Source organism: Salarias fasciatus, chromosome 11 (genome assembly GCF_902148845.1).
Source record: "Salarias fasciatus chromosome 11, fSalaFa1.1, whole genome shotgun sequence".
NCBI lineage: Eukaryota > Metazoa > Chordata > Actinopteri > Blenniiformes > Blenniidae > Salarias > Salarias fasciatus.
Window position 1 is genome coordinate 27843572 of NC_043755.1, and position 6707 is coordinate 27850278.

Genomic DNA, 6707 nt, shown 5'->3' on the forward strand with positions numbered 1-6707 from the left:
GACTCTAGAAGACTATCAACAACCTGAGACTCCAGTCAGTAGACTATCTACAACCTGAGACTACAGTAGACTATCTACAACCTGAGACTCTTGAAGACAACCTAAGACCCCAGTAGACTATCTACAACCTGAGACTCTTGTAGTCCATCTACAACCTGACACTCCAGTAGACTATCTACAACCTGAGACCCCAGTAGACTATCTACAACCTGAGACTCCCGTAGACTATCTACACCCTGACCATAGAGACAACCTGAGACTCTAGAAGCACCAAGGTGGTGGTTTGGATGGAGGTCTGGGTCGGGGTTTGAGTGGAGGTCAGAGTGAATGTCTGGGTTGTGACCTGGTTGGAGATCTGAATGGAGGTTTAGGTGGAGGTCCAGGTGGAGATCTGAGAGGAGGTGTGAGTGGATCTCCCACCACAGACAAAGGAAAGGTGTCTCCTTGCATTATAAAACGTGGTTCAGTGAGTCAGACCTTGATGACGAGCAGTCTTTGACGGGTGTGGAGGTCCATGTGGACTGGACCAGTCAACGGGCGACCCAGTGGGAGTGTGTACCTCCAAGCCAAACAAAGATCCTGTCATTCTTGCCTTGTAACTTGTGACTCGTGTACAGGGACTACTTACAGTGTCCTGACATCTCCCTCTACCCCATGCTTTTATTTAAAGCTCGTGTCTGGAGTTTTGAAAGAGAGAGGTTTTTTTTAATCCAACGTCTCAGGTTCCGCTCTCCCTCTGCTTTCATGAGCGACCAAGCCACGCCCCTTTAATTATGCACGCTATTATCTGTCGGGTGAAAATGAGAGCCTCTGAGTCCTACAGCATCCTCTATGTTTAGCTGTTTACGGTGGATGTTCAGCAGACAGTGGATATATCTGAGGTAAGCGGGGCGGCTGCTGCAGAGCTAACTCTCCTCTGCTGGGCGAGCGGCCGTGCTCTCTGGCTGCTTCACACTTTGATTGACAGCACGACAAGGCGGAAGCTTGAAATCTATTGACTGACGCTGACCGGCACTTTTTCGTATAACATGGGGGTCTATGAGATGAAGGTGGGGCTCATAGATACATTTTTATATTGCTTTATACTAATATTATATCATAGTATCAAACCAGACTGACACATTTAAGCTCTGTTAAAAAATGATACATACATTGGAAACGAACAGAAACTCCGCACACGAGCTTTAATTCCTGCACAGTTTTATTATTAATTATTAATGCTACTGACTGACTGTTTACATGATAATCACGAATACTGATATTTACCATTAGTTCCAGATCCAGCGATGTGCGTGGAGGCGTATATCCAGCTCCAGCTCCAGAGGTCCACATCCTGGCCTCGTGGCTCCCTACTCTCTCACACTGCCTAAACCATGAACCGCCATGTTGGACAACAGTAAGCAAACAGCAGACCATCAGACTGAGATGGAGGTGTACCAGAACCCGACACCAGGACAACACCCAGGGTGGTTTGTAATACAGCTTGATTGCTTTTGAGCTTATTTATTTAGTACTCATAAAAAATTGTAGCAAGGAGGGAACAAAGCCCAAAGGTTCCACCCCTTTGAATCATCATGATACATGAAATATTTCCGAGACTAACAACCAAATTCTGATGAAGACAAGGAAACAAAGTATTGAGATAACCAGTAATAATGATTTAAAGGAAAAGAAGAGAGCAAAAGGTAAAAATCAAGAAAGTGCACAAAAGAACCCTACTGATAGTGAAAACAGGGGTAATCAATTAAACAGAAAGCAAATGGTTAAGAAGACGGTGAGGGATTGTCTTAATGGAGCAAAGAGAGTTAGAGGACAGGAGATGTATGGAAGATTGACAAACTCTTCAAATGGTGAGCGTCTGTAGAAAACAACCCCAAAAGCTAATTGTCTTTGTCCAAGGCAGTTAGCTGAAGGCAGCATGTTCAGTTGAATGTTTTTATGGAATCCAGACAGGTGAGCACACAAGATGCTATTTTCATCTGAGTATTTGGATTTACGAGAATAAAGTAGTAAAGTTTAATAAAGTTTACAGTATTTTGAGAGATTCAGGATGGAACCAGACCGGTAATTTCCAAATTCACCTGGAATGCCAGTTTTAAGATGGGAATAACTTTATCAGTTTTAAGATGATGGAGATAGTTCCAGATTTCAGAGATAAGGACAGGATGTGGGTTAAAGGTTGAATAAAATAATATTAGGTTTCTGTAATCAACAAGCTCTGTATGTCACGTTAGGATGTGATACATATTTGAGTTTCCAAATTACTGCACCAGCTACATTTGAAAATAATATTTGTCATCTGAAAGAGCAGTGAGTTTTAGACCCCTGGGCTGAATCAGGAGGAGCCTCCCATCATGCCCGGTACTCAGCGGTACCAAGCTTTAGTCCGTTTGTGTGTTTATGAGGTAATAATTGTTCATTCACTGAGACACAGCGCGCAGCAGCACAGACGCTTGGATCCGAGGCGGAGCGGCGGCTCACGAGTGGCGAGCCGATAGGAGCGGTGAGGCAGCAAGACGGCGGCACGGTTACACCGGTAGTGAACCCGGGCACCAGGGACTGAGGCGTGTGCCCGTGGGTACCGGTGTGCGAGGCCGTGCCGCCAGCCCAACATGGCCGCAGCGTTGCACCGCGGACCTCGCCTGCACCCCCTGGTCGTGAAGGCGGACAGAATCGTCTCCGACCTGAGGGAGGACATCTGCCGGCTGTCGGAGGAGCTCAGGGAAAAAGACGATCTGCTGGAGCAGGCCCGGACGCTGGCCGAAGGACAATCCATGATCATCACGTCCTTCATGACCACCACCGCTCCAGCTCCCTGGGCTCCCTCCTGCTCAACACCGGACCATCAGCGCTCCGAGGCGGAGGTGGTGGTGCGGGGCCACAAGCCTAAGTCCACCGCGGCTTTGCCTCCACTGCCCCTCTCGAACCGCTTCCACGCCCTGGCGCAATATGACAGCCCGGCGGGTGGTGAGGGTCCGCGGCCTGCTGCGGCCGCTGCTGCTCCCGCGTCCTCTGGCGGGTCCGCCGCTCGCCGCCACGACACCCCGGAAGCCACGCCACCAAACACCGCTAAGCACCGCCGTCGCTCCGCCACGGCCCTGGATCGCTACACCCCGGCCCCGGAAACGGCTCCCTCCACCGTGGCCCACTCCACTTCGGCCTCGGAGAAGGAGCTCCGGGCCGCTGTCCCGGAGAAGGATGTCTCCGCCGCGGCCAGGGAGCCGGGCCGCTCCCCGCCGGTCCCGGAGCGGCGGCGATCGCCCCGCACCGCGGCCTCCGCTGCCCGCCTGAGGCTGATTAGGGAGGCGGTGAGGAGGCATTCCGTGAGCCACCACCGCGGAGAGAACCAGAACCAGGGCCAGGACCACCGCTCCGGCAGCGAGGTTGCTGCCGGCGGCGTCGCTGTACCGGCGGAGCGCTCCCTAGCCCTGGGCGCTGAAACCGCCGCCCCGGACACCCACGACGTCGCCCCACAGCCGCCCCCGCCCCGTCCCCTCTTTTCCCCCACGACACTCCTGGTTGGGGACAGTAGCATCAGGAATATTCGCTTTTTTAATACCATCACGCGGTGTATTCCTGGTGCTACTGTCCCCACGATCCTACACGATCTCCCGGAGCTCCTGCAGTCCCTCCCCTCCACTGTCCGTCGGGACTAACGACAGGCCCGGCGGCAGTCGGAGGTCACCAAGCAGGATTTTAAAGACCTTTTTAACCTGTTGGAGAGCTGTGGAAGGTCGGTTTTTATCTCTGGACCTTTGCCGACCTTCTCCAGGGGCGCTGAACGCTTCTCCAGACTGCTCAGCCTCAACACCTGGCTTCAGCGCTCCTGCTCAGCCTCCAACTTTTATTTCATTGACAATTTTAACCTTTTCTGGAACCGCCCAGCTTTTTATCATCAGGACGGACTTCACCCGAGCCGCTGGGCAGCTCCATTTTAGCAGGTAACATTCAGCACACAGTACACACATCTCCCACTGACTGACTACCTGCAAGCCCCCCCCATCCACCACACGCCGCACACACCCCTCACACACCTTCACTGCCCCCGGACACACCACACACACCCCTCACACACCTTCACTGCCCCCGGACACACCACACACCATCCACAGCATCCCAGTTATCACCTCGTGCAGACACCACATCCCCCGGACTGTTCTTAAACACAAAAAGACTCTTTTAACAGTGAAACTTCACCGAGAGCGCACATCCAGTCCGCCCACCACCATTAACATGGCCCTGCTGAATGTGCGCTCTCTTTTAAACAAATCCTTTATTATTAATGATCTTATTTTAGATAATAACTTGGACAGTCTGCTTTTAACTGAGACATGGCTTGGCACTGATGCACCTGTTATCCTCACTGAGGCTTCCCCACCGAGTTTTAACTTTTTATTCTCAACCAGACAGGGTAAGAGGGGTGGAGGGACTGCTTCCATTTTAAAAACCTCATTTAGTGCGTGTGCAGTAGCTTTTAACAGTTTTACATCCTTTGAGCACCACGCCTTTGTTTTTAGCAGTCCCCCGATCCTGTGTTTAACAGTATACAGACCCCCTCAGTACTCTAGTCTTTTTATTTGTGAATTTTCAGAACTTTTAACAATAATTCATTCTAAATATAGTAGAATTTTAATAACTGGTGATTTTAACTTACACGTTGATGACAACTCGGACTCTATGTCCAGAGAATTTTTAAACCTTTTAAACTGTTTAGATTTTAAACAGCATGTCACACAGCCAACTCACAACAGAGGACACACTCTGGACCTGGTTCTGAGGAAAAATGATATAATCATCAAACTGAAAAGAAGCTGCAGGAGAGCTGAAAGAAGGTGGAGAAAATCCAAGTTGACTGTACATCACCAGATTCTACGACGACAACTCAAAATTTACAATAATGCAGTTAAACAGGCTGAACTTCCCACTTCTCTCAACTTATTTCAGACAATAAAGACAACCCCCGGTTCCTCTTCTCCACCTTCAACATTTTAACTGGCACTAATTTTAATAAAGCTTTTTGGGAGCCAACAGACGCTCTCTGTGAAGACTTTGCAGACCACTTCAGAACTAAGATCCTGGACATCAGGTCCAGTCTTTTACCCCAACAGGTTTTATCAGCGAACACAGCTGAACCGTTGTCCATGCCTGAGGACACACTGGACAGTCTGGACCTGGTTGATGAAGGACTCTTGGTCCAGTTTTCTCCCAAGTAAAATCAACAACCTGCCTTTTAGATCCCATCCCCACCACTGTTTAAATCACTTTATGGATTCCTTGAGGAACAGATTTTAAATATCATGAACTGCTCTCTTCAGACGGGTGTCTTCCCCACTGCCTGTAAAACGGCGGTGGTGAAGCCGCTTCTGAAGAAGAGCAATTTAGACCCCGATGTTTTTAATAACTACAGACCAGGATCCAACTGACCGTTTTTAAGTAAAGTTTTAGAAAGACTGGTTTTTAACCAAGTCAATGACTTTTTAATGATTAATAACATTTTAGAAAGACATCAGTCTGGTTTTAGAGTGAACCACAGTACTGAGACGCCCTTTAAAGATTTTAAATGACATCAGGTGGAACTTAGATAATAAAAAGCTCACAGTGATGGTTCTACTGGACCTGAGTGCCGCCTTCGACACAGCAGACCACCACATTTTAATAAACAGACTGAGTCACCTGGTGGGCCTCTCTGGTACTGTTCTTAACTGGTTCAGTTCTGATCTCACAGATCGATGTTTTTATGTAAGTTTGGATACTTGTTCCTCAGGAACCCATGAAATTAGGTGTGGGGTTCCCCAAGGTTCAATTTTAGGTCCCATACTTTTTAATCTCTACATGCTTCCACTTGGGGACGTCATCAGGAGACACGGCATCAGTTTCCATAGCTACGCTGACGACACTCAGCTGTACATCGCCGTGTCTCCTGGTGACTCAGGGCCAATAGAAACCCTTTTTAACTGTATTTCAGACATCAAGTCATGGATGGCAGTGAATTTCCTACAGCTCAACCAGGACAAGACTGAGGTTTTAGTTATCGGTCCCGAAGGTCAGAGAGAGAAAATTTTACCAAAATTACGGGATTTTAAACCAGCACAATCAGTTAAAAATCTGGGCGTGATTTTTGACTCTGAGCTAAATTTTATTCCACACATAAAAAACATAACTAAGATTGGATTTTATCATCTTAAGAATAAAGCCAGAGTCGCCCGTTTCTCTCTCAGGCCAGTACAGAGGTGCTAATGCAGCTTTTATCTCCTGTAGATTAGATTACTGTAATGCCTTGCTCTCTGGTCTTCCCAAAAAGAATATTTCAAACCTCCAGTTATTACAAAATTCAGCCGCTGTGCTGACGAGGACCAGGGGGCGGGCCCACATTACACCGGTTTTACAGTCACTGCATTGGCTCCCTGTCCACTTCAGGATCGATTTTAAGGTTCTCTTATTAGTTTTTAAATGTCTTAACGGCCTTGCACCTTCTTATTTAGCTGATCTGTTTTTACCCTATCGACCCTCGCGGCCCTGAGGTCCTCTGGCAGCGCCTTATTGTGTGTTCCTAAAGCCAGAACCAAGACTCATGGTGAGGCGGCTTTTGGCCACTACAGCCCCCGCCTGTGGAACAGCCTGCCAGAGAACCTCAGGACCGCAGAGACCATTGATATTTTTAAAGGGAGGTTGAAAACACACCTTTTTAATCAGGCTTTTAACTGACC